The sequence below is a fragment of the Tamandua tetradactyla genome, chromosome X (genome assembly GCF_023851605.1).
Source record: "Tamandua tetradactyla isolate mTamTet1 chromosome X, mTamTet1.pri, whole genome shotgun sequence".
Taxonomy (NCBI): Eukaryota; Metazoa; Chordata; class Mammalia; order Pilosa; family Myrmecophagidae; genus Tamandua; species Tamandua tetradactyla.
Window position 1 is genome coordinate 123,453,983 of NC_135353.1, and position 16,826 is coordinate 123,470,808.

Genomic DNA, 16,826 nt, shown 5'->3' on the forward strand with positions numbered 1-16,826 from the left:
GTAAGATAAAATGCATATCTAAAACAAATCTGTAGTTGTTTATACATACTTATGTATACAAGAAACTGAGGAGGAAGGATAACACTAAAATAAGTGATGAAAGGGGAAATCACCTATCTCTTTAATGTTTTAATTCCTTTAAGAAAAATTAAAATATGGCAAAACCCTAGTTGTTGATAATTCTAGGTGGTGGAGAAAGAGTGCTTATTACATTATCCTTTGAATTTTTCCATTCCTTTAAAATCCTTGAAATAAGAAACTGCTGAAAGAGCCAAGATTGTTTTATCCTGGAAAGAGCACAGGTAGGATAAAGAAGAAGGGAAGCAGGAAAATGGATGCCTTTAAATATTTTTGAAAAAGGAGATTTGCTTTGTTTGACTACAGAGGGGGAGAGCTAGGGACAATGGAAGGCAGATTTTGACTTGGGAATAGAGAACTGGAAAGCAAGTTGGTCATATGCCTAAAAGCTGATCACCCCTTCTAGCCATAATGTCTCTATATTTAAAGTATAAGCACTTACATCTTAAGATGTCATAGAACTGTGCACTTATCCTTGGAAGACAGAGTTTGGTGATCAAATACAATATCAGGAAAAGAGTAAGTCAGTACCCTCAAAAGCATATGGAGGAAAAATGTGTATTCTTTGCGGGTGGGTTGGGATTAGTGGTCAAGTCAGAGAATGACCTGTCTGACAAAATACCATGGAGAGGATTTCTGCACTGGGAAGGCACCTGGTTTGGTGATCTCTAAAGTCCTTCCAACTCTAAGGTTCCATCAGTCTTGGACTAGAACCTCTCATTTTAGAGCTCAAGGACTCTGGAAAATGCAGCACAGTTATCCCAAGACAAGCTTAAAAAATAATGCAACAATATGAATTCAATATATCCTCAAAGTGTTAGCTAGGCATATTTCACAATGAATAAGGAATAATTCACTTAATTGGGCCAAAAAATTATTATAGGCAGGGTGATTCACAAGAATTACACTGGCCTTGAATAAAGCTAGCTTTAATTATCACAACTTGGTCAACCTTATGGACATAATTAAACCAGTATTATTTGTAAATTGTTGCCTATTTAATCACTGTTTCTGTTACTTATTTGTTCTTTCAGTGCCAAAGTCAAACTGTTCCCACAGCTAAAGAGATCTCCACAGAAACACCCCAATGAAAGGAACATTCCTTTGTAAAATGAAAGAGCCAGAATGAATCAGTATGTTTTCTTTTAAGTGATTTGCTTTGGTTGCGGTCAAAAGAAAAAAAGAAAACTATTAGCAGTGGAAAAGAAGTACTATTGCGGGGTCCTGGTACCAGGAGGGCCATTCTGACATAAAAATCAGTGGGATCAGAACTCAGCCAACTTCCTGTTGCTGTCCTGCTCCCGGCCAAGAAGATAAAGAATTTTAGTCGGAGTAACTGAGGCAACATGCTATATCTGAAGCTTTTCCTTCTAAAAGTTACCATACCAGTCAACAAGTTTTTATCTGTATATAGTTAATACATGACCAAAAAGTTATGAGTTGATCAGCCTTTCATGCCTGGAACCTGATGGATCTGAATAAGACACCTGGGAAACCCACTGTGGTTTTTAAGGAATGCATATTTCCACCATAAAAATACTGACGGCATGCTACAACATAAAAACGTGCTTTACCCATGTGTTTTCACCCATTTAGGATTTCTTCCTGCAGTGATTTTGTACCACATAGCTAACAATAAGAAATATCTGCATAAAAGTAGCTGCTATTTAGTAGTTTCTTCCTATTACATTTCAAGACTGAAAGCAAAACAAAACAAAAACAAAAACATCCCAAAAGGCCTCTGATATATTTCCAAGTTAATGAAGTCAGTATGGCTTGAATATTATTTTCTTTCTAGATTTACCTTCTTGGCTGTGAAAAAGCCCTGATAACACTGGAAAAACAGCTGTCCACATGAGCAAAAGATGATCACCCCTCCTAGCCTTTGCTTCTCTATATTTAAAGTATAAGCACTTACATCTTAAGATGTCATAGAGCAGTGCACTTTTCCTTGGAAGATAGAGTTTGGTGATAAGATATAAGACTGTAATGCTGGAAAGGAGAGAATGTGGGAAAACCAGAACAAATAAGAGAGAGAGGAGGGTAAAGAGTCAATGAATAAAGTCCTGAGAGATAAAGGTTACTGGAAAACAGGAGGACATAAGCAAGAGAGTGTGACAAAGAGGCAGGGTCAAGGAAAACAATGAGGTCAATGATATGCTATATGAGGATAAAGAACTGCACTTCTGGATGAGACTGCCAGTTATGCTTTCAGTAAAGTGGCTCTGTTTTTCAGGGGGTTCTCTATCCAGCCAATAGTGCAGCTCCTCTATTCACCCTTAACAACTTTTGTTCACTCAACTACACTAAACACAGCGTCTCTGATATACTGATTTCAGATAAAAGTATTTGGGTGGAAAAATCAACCCAAAATATCAATTAAAATAGTTATTAAGATCTCTGGTTCCAGGAAGGTGGAATACACACATGGCAACCTTTCTCTCCACTGAATGCAACTATAAAATCTGAATACAATGCATGTGCAGCTATTTGAGAATTCTGCAAAGTATAGATTATATCAGGTGGATCAGAAAAGAGCACCAAATATGAAGTACCACTTAACTAGCAGTGAGTTTGCCATGCTTTTACCTCCAGTATCCTCTGACTTAAATCAACACAAGGAAACCTCAAAACAAGCACTATGGTTAGAGCATATGTCCTGGTTCAAGGTGCTTTTTTGGAAAAGGGAACTCCTAAAGCTCAGAGAGATTGGGGGAAATTCCCTGGATTTTTCTTTTTCTCCCTCTCCTGCCACAGTCCCCAGAAAATCCCATGTTGGAGGATGTGGCAGCAGCAACAAAAATGACTGGAAAGGGAGACTGTAAGAGCTAAACTATGAGGGAAGAGAATCTTCCCATTCATTCAGTGAAGCTATGGCTCCAAAAGGGCAAGGTCAAATCCCATTGTTTTTCCTTTCTTTCTCTCTATTCTCCTGCCCCTCAGACCCCAGAGATAGTACAAGAATGGTTTCTGGCTGAAGAACAGAAAAGGGATTCTTAGAAAACCAGAAAGTACCATGGAAATAACAGAAAGAGAAGAGCTCAGGACAGTAAATTCATAAAGCTGCGTATGAACCCCTGAGAGCACCCCCCACTGGCACATGTGTGGATGTGACCCTAATTAGAATACCAAAGGCTTTGAGAACTGAGCTAACACCTGAACAACCAGGTGTTCTGACCCAGGTGACTGACCAGTGGGTGGACTACATAGGACAAATCATAATAGCACTGATAAGATCCTGAAAACGGAACTGACATTAAAAACTACAGCCCACAGGAAAGTTTTTTGGAACTTGCAACCTGAACCTAAACAGGTCAATCCTTGCTGAAACAAATATATCAACATTCTCCATTGGACTGAAACAAGTCCCACTCTCCTAACATAATATTCAAAATGTCCAGGATAAAATCCAAAATTGCTCAGTATACAAAGAATTATGAAAATTCAACTCACATGGGAAAAAACAATCAACAGACACCAACAATGAGATGACATGAATGTTAAAATTACCTAAAGAAGACTACAAAGTAGCTATTGTAAAAATATTGAAATGCACAACCACCAATCTTAAATGCGCTTGAAAGTTAAAATAGAAAATATCAGCAGAGTAAAGAGAAGATATAAAGAACGACCAAATGGAAATTTTAGAACTGGAAAATAACTGAAATAAAAATCTCATTGAAGCTTTGGTAATAGATGGTAGTGACAGCAGCACAAGACTGTGAATGTAATTAATATCACTTAAAGTGCACACTTAAAAATGGTTGAAATGAGGGTACACAGGTGGTTCAGTGGTAGAATGCTTGCCTTCCATGAGGGAGACCAGTGTTTGATTCCTGGATCATACACCTCCCAGCCCCCAAAGAAAAGGATGAAATTGGAAATTTTGCTTCCTATATAAATTACCACAATAAAGAAAAAAAAAGCAACCTCACTGGAGGAACACAACAATAGAATGGAGAATGCTTTGAACTTGAAGATAGATACAGAAATGATCTGATCTAAATACCAGAAAGAAGAAAGATTGGAGTTAAAAAAAAAATCAGAGCTTCAGAGGCCTATGGGATAACAATAAATGTTTTTGTGTGTGTGTATGTGTGGGTATAAAGTGGTGTAATTGGAGTCCAATACAAAGAAGAAAAAGATTGTGATGCTGAAAAACTATCTGAAGAAATAATAGCTGAAAGCTGCCAAGAAGCTGAGAGCACTAAATAGAATAAATATGAAGAAATCCACACCCAGACACCTCATAATCAAACTGCTGCAAACTAAAGACAAAGAACTAAAGAGACAATTCAACACAAATAGAGTTCAATATCCCACTCTCAATAATAGATAAAACAGGTAGACAGAAAATGAGCAAGAATATACAAAATTGGAGCAACACTATCATACAAATTGATCTACCATTTACAAAACAATTGCCCCCAACATGAGTAAAATACATATGCTTTTACAAGTACACACATAACATTCTCCAGGACAGACCATATGGCAGGCCATAAAATGAAGTCTCAATAAATTAAAAAAGACTGAAGTCATTCAAATCATGTAGTCCTATACCACACCAGAATTAAATTAGAAATTAATAGAAATATGAGAAATCCACAAATACTTGGAAAATTAAACTACATACTTCTAAATAACTAATAGGTTAAGGAAGAAATCACAGAAAATATTTTGAACTGAATTAATATGAAAACACAGCATATCAAAATTAATGGGATACACTTGAAGCAGTACTTAGATGGAAATCAATAGTTTTAAACACCTATGTTAGAAATATCTATAACCTTAGTGCCCAAGTTATGAAACGAAAAAATGAAGAACAAGCCCAAAGTCCGCAGAAGGAAAGGAAGAACGAAAATTAGAGCAGAAATCAATGAAAAAAAAAAAAAAAACCAAACAGAAAATGTAATAGAAAAGCTATTGTGCTGGTTTGAAAGGATTCATGGACCCTAGAAAAGTCATGTTTTAATCAAAACCCCATTTTGTAAAGGCAGAATAATCCCTATTCAATACTGTATGTTTGAAACTGTAATCAGATCATCTCCCTGGAGATAAGATTTAATCAAGAGTGGTTGTTAAACTGGATTAGGTGATGACATGTCTCCATCCATTTGGGTGGGTCTTGATAAGCTTCTGGAGTCCTATAAAAGAGGAAACATTTTGGAGAATGAAAGAGATTCAGAGAGAGCAGAGCAGAACGACATAGCCACGAGAAGCAGAGTCCACCAGCCAGCGACCTTTGGAGATGAAGAAGGAAAATGTCTCCCAGGGAGCTTCATGAAACAGAAAGCCAGGAGAAGAAGCTAGCAGATGACACCGTGTTTGCCATATGCCTTTCCAGATGAGAGAGGGACCCTGACCATGTTTGCCATGTGCCTTCCCACTTGAGAAAGAAACCCAGAACTTCACTGGCCTTCTTGAACCAAGGTATCTTTCCCTGGATGCCTTTGATTGGACATTTTTATAGACTTGTTGTAATTGGGACATTTTCTCAGCCTTAGAACTGTAAATGAGCAACTTATCAAAATCCCCCTTTTAAAAGCCATTCCATTTCTGGTACATCTCATTTCAGCAGGTAGCAAACTAGAACAGCAGTAAAACTAAAAGTTGATTCTTTGAAAAGATTAACAAAGATGGAATGTAACAGAAGTATCTCCACCTACAGCACAAGAATTAAAAGAATTATAAAAGAACACTATGAACAACTCAATGCCAACAATTAAAACAATTTATTTGAAAATTTTTAGAAAGACAAAAGTACCAAAACTGATGAAAAAACAGAAACTATGACTAAACCAAAACAGCAGGTAAAGAAATTGAATTTGTAATTAGAAATCTTTCCACAAAGAAAAGCCCAGGCCCAAACAGCTTCACCAATGAATTCTGTCACACTATTACTGAGGAAATAATATGAATCCTCCTCAAATTCTTCCAGAAAACATAAGAGGAAGGAACACTTTCCAACTCATCCTACCACCCAGCCAAAGACATCAATGTAAACTACTGAGTAATATCCCTTATGAATATAAATGTAAAAATTCCCAACAAAATAGCAAACTGAATCCAGTGACATATAAAAAGGATTATACACTAAAATTAAATGGGATTTATCCCAGAAATGCAATGTTGATTTAATGTCTGGAAACCATTTAATGTAAAACATAATATTAATAGAATAAAGGACCAAAACCATATGATCTTCACAACAGATGCAGAAAAAGCATCTGATAAAACCCTACAACCATTTATGGTAAAAACTTTCAACAAACAAGGAATAGAATGGAACTTCTTCAGTGTGATAAAGGGCATCTATGAGAAATCACAACTAACATCATACTTAATAGTGACTATGCCCCCTGAGATCATGAACAAGGTAAGGATGTCACTCGAGTAACTTTTATTCAACATTTCACCTTAAGTTCTAGAAAGTGCAATCAGACAAGAAAAAGAAATAAAAGGCATACACAATGGAAAGGAAGAAGTAAAACTGTCTTTATTTGCAGAAGGCATGATTCTGTTTGTAAAGATTCCTACAAATATAGAAGCACAGCCACAAAAACGAAACTATTAAAACTAATCAACAAATTCAGCAAGGTCACAGGATACATGATCAACATAGGAACACAATTTTTTTAATATATTACCAATAAATAATCCAGAAATGAAATTAAGAAAATAACTTCATTCACAATAACATCAATAAGAATTCTCAAGAATAAATGTAACAAAATAATTGCAAAACTTGCTCAAAAATAACTACAAATATTGTTATTATCTCACTTATATGAAATAATTAGAATATGCAAATTCATATAGTCAAAAACTAGAATATTAGAATAGGGTCTGGGGTGGATGGGGGTAGGGAGTGGAGAAAGTAAGTATTAAAATACTTAGCTGATAAAGAGCTTCTGTTTGGGATGATAGAAGTTCTGGTAATGGATGGTGTTGCTGACAGTACAACACTGTAAGTGGTTTAAATGGGAATTTTTAGGTTATATATATGTTATCAGAATAAAAATTAAAATACAACATAAAACCATATGACACAAAGAGTGAACCTTAATACAAACTACGGACTATAGTTAATAATATAATTATAATAATGTTTTCTCAATCGAAACAAAGGTACCACAGTGTGTTAGCTGGATTCAGTTGTCAACTTGGCCAGGTGAGCATACCTATACCTAGTCTTGTTGCTGCGGACATAAGCCAATGGTATGGGAACCTCATCTGTTGCTAATTACATCTGCAGTCAGCTAGGAGGTGTGTCTGCTGCAATGAGTGACGTTTGACTTAATTGGCTGGTGCTTAAATGAGAGAACGCAATGTAGCACAGCCTAAGCAGCTCGGCATTCCTCATCTCAGCACTTGCAGCTCAGCCCAAGCCTTTGGAGATGCAGAAAGAAGTCACCCCGGGGAAAGATGTTGGAACCCAGGGGCCTGGAGAGAAGACCAGCAGAGACCATCCTGTGCCTTCCACGTAAGAAAGAACCTCAGTGGAAAGTTAGCTGCCTTTCCTCTGAAGAACTAACAAAAGAAATCCCCTTTCATTAAAAGCCAATCCATCTCTGGTGTGTTGCATTCTGGAAGCTAGCAAACTAGAACACACAGTAATACAAAATATTAATAGGATAACCGGGTGTGGGTATATGGGAAATCTTTATTTTCTGCATGTTTTTTTCTGTAAACTTACAACTGCTCTAATAAAAAAAATGAAAAAAATAACCCCTATAAAACATTGCTAAGGATCTATCAGCAGCATTTAACTCTGTTAACCATCTTTCTCAAAACTTTCTTTCATTGGCTCACAGGACAGGTAATCTCTAGGCATTTCTGGCCTCTCTCTAAAGAACTTTGAAATATAGGTTTCTGAAGTCTTGGCACTCAATTATATTTCCTCTTCTCACTAAGTACTGTCTCTTGGCAGTCTTACCCATTTAGTTACCATTTATACACTGATGATTCCAAACTCCAGCCCAGACTAATCCTTTAAGCCCAAGACATATATATCCAACCACCTCTTGACATCTCCCCTTAAATTTCTCTAAGGGGACAAAAGATCACATATTGTATGATTCTGTTCAAATGAAATGCACAGAAAAAACAAATCTATGCAGATAGAAAGTTTATCAGTGGTTGCTTAAAGCTGGTGGGGGGGAGCAGAAGAGTGACTTCAAAAGGTCATAGATGATCTTATTTGTGTGATGAAACTTCTAAAACTGGATTGTGGTGATGGTTGCACAACTTAAGTACCTCAACAGAGTTGTCAACTGAGAACATTAAATAAATGAAATCATACATTATGTAAATTTATGAGATTGGCTTTTTTTCACTCAACATAAGGCTCTGGAGAGTCATTCAACTCATTCCATGTATCAAAAGTTTGTTCCTTTTATTCCATTATATGGATATACCACAGTTTGTTTAACCATGCACCCACTGGAGGACATACAGTTGTTGTTTTTCCCCAATTTTTGGCTATTACAAATAAAACTGCTATTAACCTTCCTGTACAGGGTTTTTATGTGAAAAAGATACTTTTAGAAGAGTGAAAAGCCAGGCTTCAGATGGAATGTACTCATATTCAGGCTAGATAAAGATCTCCAACAAATTAATAAGAAGCCAGACAACCCAACAGACAATGGCAGAAGTCTTAAACAGGTTCCTCATAAGAGGATATTCAAACAAACTTATGAAAAGATATGCAGTATTACTATTCATCAAGAAAATACAAATTAAAACCACAACATGACTTGGGAAAACAAAAAGTCCATCAAAAGGAAAACAGATAAACAAATCTGGGTACACATCCATACAATGAAATACTACTCAGCAATAAAACAGGATGAACTAATGATACATACAACATTTTGAATTAATCTCAAATTCATTATGTTGAACAAAACAAGCAAAACACAAAAGTATAAACTGTATTATTTCATTTCCACGAAGTTCAATAGACTCATCTATGATGATAGACATCAGAATAGGTGTTGCCTCTTCTTGGAGGGGACCAAATAAAAAGAAACATGAGGGTACTTTCTGGGATGATGGAAATGCTCTATACCTTGACTGGGGTGAGGGTTACATGGATATATGCATTTATCAAAACTCAAATTGTACTCTTAACATCTTTGCATTTTATTGTACGTAATTACATCTCAAAAAAAAAAAAAGAAACAAGAAAGCCACAATGAAACACCACTACCCATTCAGAATGACTTAAATTCAAAACATGAACAATACAAGTGCTGACGAAGATGTGGAACAATGGTATCTCTCATACATTGCTGGTGGGAATGTAAATTGGTATAAATTCTTTGAAAAGCTGTTTGGCAATATCTACTAAAGCTTAACATATGTATATGCTATGACCTAGCTATTCTACTCTTAGTTATATATTCAATACATACATGTTCTCCAAAAGACATGTCCAAGAATGTTCAGAGTAGCACTATTTATAATAGCCCAAAACTCAAAACAACCTCCAAATGTTCATTAACTGTATAAAAATTTTTTTTTAATTATAATACATATATTTTCTATCTATACAAAGTGTAAAAACAGAAATAATAAATGGCAAAAGAACTCAAGATATCAGTAACCTTTTGGGAAGAAGGAAGGGATAGTCATTGCCAGGAAGTAAGAAGGGGGCGCTGAGGTGCTGGTAATGTTCTTTCTCTGGACCTGAGCACTGACTGCATGGTAATGTTTGCTTTGAGATTACTAATGTACATTTATGATGTGTATACTTTTTATTCAGGTATACTTACTTATACTTAACGTTTTATGAGTCTGTCCCTTATGCTATATGTAAGTATATTTGAGGTTTTCCCTCTTTGTCTGCCCACTACCATTACCATTCCTTTATCTTTCTTTAGTATGTACACTTTCCTTTCTCCACATTCTTATGTTCTGAACTATCAATAATACTTGGTCCTTAACCTGCATCTTGACAGCCAGTGACTAGGAACCCAAAGTAAAACTGCAGTGAATAAAGTCAGCCTGCAAAATAACTTCAGGGAGAACACAGGCAACCTTTACACAGGCAAAATTTCATGAAATAGCCTCAAAGATATTGACCCCTGTCTATCTAGAGGGGAGACTATCCTTTAAATAGAAGTTAAGATCATTTCCCATATAATTCCAGGACAAAGCTACAAGCCCAGGGTGACATTCCTTTATGTACTCCTTCCTGTACAGGAAATCTGTTCAAAGATATTTCACATACTTTAGCAATCATCAGAGCTGAGAAATATTATAAATGAGGCAAGAGGCTGTCCAGGAATTGATTCTTAATCCACAGTATAAAAAATTGGACTTAGTGATTTTATTCTTAAAAACTCTGTGAGGATGTCATATTGCAGGGTGCTGAAAATAGATGGTAATTAACATTTTAGAATGTCACCTTATGTGTGAGACTAAAGCAAAAAATGTTTATTTGTTACAAAATTTATATTTTGACTAGTGCATTTCCTAATATAACTTATGTAGATAGTTTGAACACCATACGTACTTGGAATCTCAGGTAAGTCATGAGATTTTGTTGGTTTGTCCAGAGTGATGCCCTGATGAATCCCAGAGTGATTCGATCAGTGGGTGGAAAAGTATTTGCAAAGCCCCCTTCGGGGAATGGTGAGAATGGGGAAAAATTCAACTTCCCCAACTTGAATTCTTGATATTCTCACAAGCAGTGTGGACAACCAAAGCTATAGGCCAAGCCCCTAGTCTTGGAGTTTGTTCATATGAAACTTAACCCCACAAAGGATAGGTCAAGTCTACTTAAAATTTAGGCCTAAGAGTCACTCCCAAGAGAGCCTCTTTTGTTGCTCAGATGTGGCCTCTCTCTCCATCCAACACAACAAGCAATCTCCCCAACTCCCCCCTGTCTATGTGGGACATGACTCCCAGGGGTGTGGACCTTCCTGGCAACATGGGACAGAAATCCTAGAATGAGCTGAGACTCAGCATCAAGGGATTGAGGAAACCTTCTCGACCAAAAGGGGGAAGAGGGAAATGAGACAAAGTGTCAATGGCTGAGAGATTCCAAACAGAGTTGAGAGGTTATCCTGGAGGTTATTCTTATGCATTAAGTAGATATCACCTTGTTATTCAAGATGTAATGGAGAGGCTGGAGGGAACTGCCTGAAAATGTAGAGCTGTGTTCCAGTAGCCATGTTTCTTGAAGACGTTTGCATAATGATATAGCTTTCATAATGTGACTGTGTGATTGTGAAAACCTTCTGTCTGATGCTCCTTTTATCTACCTTGTCAACAGATGAGTAGAACATATGGAATAAAAATAAATAATAGGGAGAACAAATACTAAAATAAATTTAGTTTGAAATGCTAGTGATCAATGAAAGCAAGGGGTAAGGGGGTATGGTAGGTATAATCTTTTTTTTTCTTTTCTGTTTTCGTTTTCTTTTTCTGAATTAATGCAAATGTTCTCAGAAATGATGAATATGCAACTATGTGATGATACTGTGAATTACTGATTATATATGTTAATGTTTTATTTGGTTTGTTAATTTTTTTATTAATAAATAAAATTAAAAAAAAATCTGTGAGGCTAACTTAATTTTCATCTTCTCTTTAGGTTCACAGAATCTTATTCATTAATTTACGCACACTCCAAATTTATTTAGAGGATACTAGAAGCCTGACACCATGCTCAGTAGGCAGACACAGAGACAGATAATTACAAGGCCTATAATCTCGAGTTGCTCACAACTCTGGTACAGAGGAATAAGGAGGAGAGGAAAAATAAATTACTACAACCAAGAGTGACAGATTTCAGAAAAGAAGAAAGGAAGGTTTCAAATTTCCTGGGAACATGGAAGGATAGTGACTAAATCTATCCAAAGAGGGAATGGAGGCTCCATATTGGATGTGATACGTTGCCAGAACATAGCCTCAAGAACCTGAAGAAAACCAAAATATTACAGGTATTTAAGAGAAAAAGTAGTCAAATCCACATTCATTGGATGTGATTGGCCATCTATGGGGACAAACCCTGATAGTGACTGTTTACGTGACTAAAAAGCTAGTCAGCACCCAAAACTTCAAACAAATTAATATGTGAGTGGCATGGATGCAAATAAAAAAGTGACTCAGATTTCATTTCAGGTAGCAGAATTGGAATATGACCTCAATTTAGTTAACAAAAAACTAAACAATTCTGTTTTATATTCTACTTAGGGTGAAAAAAGACTATGGAAATAAAAGGGGGGGGGGGCATCAACTTAAAGGTTTAAAAAAAGAAAAGCCAGAGGTTCCCAGCTAAGTACGGCCCAGAGGAGAAAGAGCCCATGTCCAAGTACTCACGCATCTGTGCTGAGAAACAGAAACAGTGCAGTTTCAAAAAGGGACCAAGAGCTGCTCTCATGGCTATGGCATAAAACATTAGAATCACATCACTCAAGTCCCTGGACTGAGTCCACACTTGTGATGCAATCTTGTGAGGATGGGTTGGCCTCCCACACAACTCACTGAAATAGAGACAACACACAGATAATATTAGTGATGTGCTGATAAATGTTTAATGACAGGTTCACCAGGGGGGAAAAGAGCCCAAATTTCTAGTTTACTGATTCCTGTGGTATAAATATTCTCACCATGGTAAATTTCAGCTACTGAAATGATGTTACTCACCAGTTTGAAAGACATACATACAACCGGTTTCTCTGAGCTCTTATGAAGTGACTCCATCACACAAAAATATAATCACAGTTGTATTTTCACAATACATTAATAAACTGCCATCTAGGTTTATACAAATCAGACCTCAAGAGTTAGATGACCTCAAGTCCATCCTCTGAGTTGGGTTCCACTGTCATTATGAACAAGACTGGGTTTCAAAGCCCAACACGGGGAAGGCTAGCCTTAGGTCAAGGTGAATTCTCCAAAGTAAAAGGCACAATACTCAGGATGGCACAGAAAGGCCCAACATGCTTAAAATAAAATAAAATAAATAAACAAAAAACTTGCTGTAATTCTGTATGACTAGACTTCTGGTAGCATGAGAAAGTGATGAGCAGTGAGTATGGGGAGCCAAGCTAAGATCAGGCTATAAAGAGGTACAAGGGAATTAGACTCATAGGGACAATCTTTGCTGTCATATATGCTTCACATACTTTAATTCATTTAAACTTACCCACCACGTAGTATTATCCATTTTTACAGATGAGAATCGGTGAGAGAACAGGGAGTTGAGATTTGAACCCATGGAATGATTCCAGAGACCATATCTCTCTACTACATCATACTACTTACATGGAAGGGCTGCGTGATGATATAAGAACCCCCACCCTGCCCCCAATCCTGGCCACTGTCCCTTAAATGCTCTATATTTACCTTAACTGCCAAAAGGGAGAATATGGACTTTTGTTCTCAGGCCCAGACAGAAAATTCTACTATATCCCCTTGGGATACACTCTAACATTTCAACAGTGTCAGAAATAATTTCCTTATTTTCCTAAATCCATCACAGCAAGAAAGTCCTTATTTTATTTCCACTACTCATAAGGTCAATCGCTTAATCGTCTTTTGTGGGATGAGCGATCATAATCCTTTTTCTGCTATGCTGAAGTCTTGCTTTCCAACTCTTTATAATTTTCCTCTACGCCCTCTTCATCTCCCAAACCAGATAACTCTTCTAAAGGTGAATACCATGAGGTATTCTGTATTCTGTACTACCAGGTATTCATCCAATTATAAGAAAAACTATATAGACCAATGGAGAAGGAATTCCCAAATGACCAACGTGGTTAAAGAACTTAATGTTTTAATTTAATCTCTGTTAACAAATACAAACTTGGTTTGAGGAAGAGGGGCCTCCACCACGCAAAAGACACCACTGGAAACTAAAGGACTATAGTTAATAGTAACATTGTAATATTCTTTCATCAATAGTAAAAAAGGTATTATACCAAAGTTAAGTGTCAACAACAGGGGAATATAAAGAGTATGGGAATTTTTTTTTTCTGGAGCAATGAGAATGTCCTCAAATTGACTGTGGTGGTGAATACATAACTATGTGATTATACCAAGAGTCACTGATTGCACACTTTGGGTGGATAAAAAAAAAGACACTATTGGGGTAAATATAAGAAACTGATAAAATCAAATGTAAATTTGGCAATCTTATGAAGCCTATGACCTTTATTTGCTCCCTGCTACCTACCCCTAAACATCTACTGTATAACTTATTTGCATAGGAGCAGAGGAGTAACTATAATTGATATTTTTTATGAAGACAAATGAAATACCTCTTAATGCCTTTTACAAACCTAACCATAAAAACTCTGCTAGAAAACCAGAGTCTAGTAGGAGCTAACAGAACTAAAACCCACAAAATGTGGGTGTAAATATACTGACAGGATGTCAAGGCCTAAAGACATCTTGATTATACAAAGCTAAATATAAACACGTGTGGTCTGGGGTGGGGTTGGGGGGACGGATGTTTTTTCTTGATTGGAGTTAAATCCTTCCTTAAACACAAGGAAACAAAAATCCAGAAATGTCCAATGTTTCCTTTCTCTGCCCCTTCTTTGCTTGACCAAACTCTACTGGTCATTTAAAATTCAGCACAGCCATTACCTCTTATTGCACATCTTGCTTCATCTCACTTCCACTGTCAAGATGGATAAAATGCCCCTATTAACCTCTACCATAATATTTACTCCCTGTAATTGTCTGATTGCTTGTACATGACTTCCAGTGGACTCTAAATTCCTGGAAGGCAAGGAATGTGTCTTGTCTTTGTGTCTTTAGTACCTGGTCGCAGTGTTTGGCACCTAAGGAGCTCAGTGAGCATTTTTGAATGGAATTGGATTTGATCACTTGCCTAAGGTCAAAGAACTGCTGTCAGGCGAAGGAAAGACTAGACACTAGAACTTTTGACTCCTCATCTACTAAGCTTTCCATATATCATGTATTTAAAGAGCTCTTCATGAAGAAGTCAGACAGAAAATACAATTTTATGGAGAGGTGTTTTATTGTTTTCTGAAGGACCAGCAAAATAATGTGATTACTTGCATATCAGTGTTATGGTTTTGGTTCATGTGTCAACTTGGCCAGGTGATGGTGCCCAGTTTTCTGGTCAAGCAAGCATTGGCTTAACCATTACTTCAAGGATATTTCATGGCTGGTTAATAAACCAGAAGGCTGGTTTATTAAATTATAAGCATGTCGACTGCATGCATGACTAATTACATGTTCAGATGGCTAAGGGGAGTGTCTTCTACAATTAGTGACATTTAATGTAATCACATGAAGGCTTGAAAGGAGAAGTCAAGAAAGCATCTCTCTCAGCTTCAACCAGTCAGCCTCTCCTGGGGGTTCATTAACATCTTCATCAGGGCTGTCAGCTTGTGGCCTGCCCTACAGAATTTGGACTTGTGTATCTCTACAGATGCATGACACACCTTTATAAAATATCATATTTGCAGATATTTCCTGTTGGTTCTTGTTCCAGTCTGCTAGCTGCCAGAATGCAATATACCAGAAACCGAATGGCTTTTAAAAAGGGGAATTTAATAAGTTGCTAGTTTACAGTTCTAAGGCCGAGAAAATGTCCCAATTAAAACAAGACTATAGAAATGTCCAATCTAAGGCATCTAGGGAAAGATACCTTTGTTCAAGAAGACCAATGAAGTTCACAGTTTCTCTCTCTCATATGGAAGGGCACATGGTGAACACAGTCAGAGTTTCTGTCTCATCTGGAAAGGCACATGGTGTACACAGTCAGGGTTCCTCTTTCATCTGGAAGGGCACATGGCGAACACAGTGTCATCTGCTAGCTTCTTCTCCTGGCTTTGTTTCATGAAGCTCCCTGGAAGATGTTTTCCTTCTTCGTCTCCAAAGGTCGCTGGCTGGTGGACTCTGCTTCTTGTGGCTATGTCATTCTGCTCTGCTCTCTCTGAATCTCCTCCGTTCTCTAAAACGTTTCCTCTTTTATAGGACTCCAGAAACTTATCAAGACCCACCCAAATGGGTGGAGACGTGTCGTCACCTAATCCAGCTTAACAACCACTCTTGATTAAATCATATCTCCAGGGAGATGATCTAATTACAGTTTTAAACATACAGTATCGAATAAGGATTATTCTGCCTTTATGAAATGGGATTTTGATTAAAACATGGCTTTTCTAGGGGACATACATCCTTTCAAACCAGCACAGTTCTGTTTTCCTAGAGAACCCTGAATAATATAATGAAGAATTTCTATGAACATGAATGTAATTTTGGCTATGGAGAAAACATCCAAAACACAGAGGGATGGATTTTAAAGGGCAGATTGTATTCCTGCTAAAAATTCTCTAGACCTACTTTCCTTACAATGCAGAAGTTTTCTCTTCAAATATACTTCACAAATAACCAATGACTCTGTATTCTACTACTGTCCAGTATGACTCTATGCACATACATAAGTATGGAATTTTTTTTAGCCAAACTGAAAAATAATCCATTATCATTAAGATGGTGTTTAAACTAGATCTACCATGGATTCCAAAAGCATCTAGCATCTATTTCACTCACCTCTGGAGGATTAAGAGTTTAAAACCTGAAAGACAGAATGAAAAAAGACAGAATGAAAAAGAGCAAGAATGAGAGAGGAAAAAAAGAATACAAAGTAAACTAAAAATTCCTTCTCCTTAATTTGAGGATTTGTATCAAGAGCTTCGAAAATGGAGGTGGAAAGTTTAACATGTCTACCATGTTTGTTCTGCTCAAAC

General features: G+C 36.9%; 1 protein-coding gene across 3 annotated transcripts in view; it reads right to left on the reverse strand.

Annotated features, from left to right (window-relative positions):
* Positions 1-16,826, reverse strand: part of JADE3 (jade family PHD finger 3) — a 260,292-nt gene that overhangs the window by 194,227 nt on the left and 49,239 nt on the right. The window lies entirely within an intron of this gene.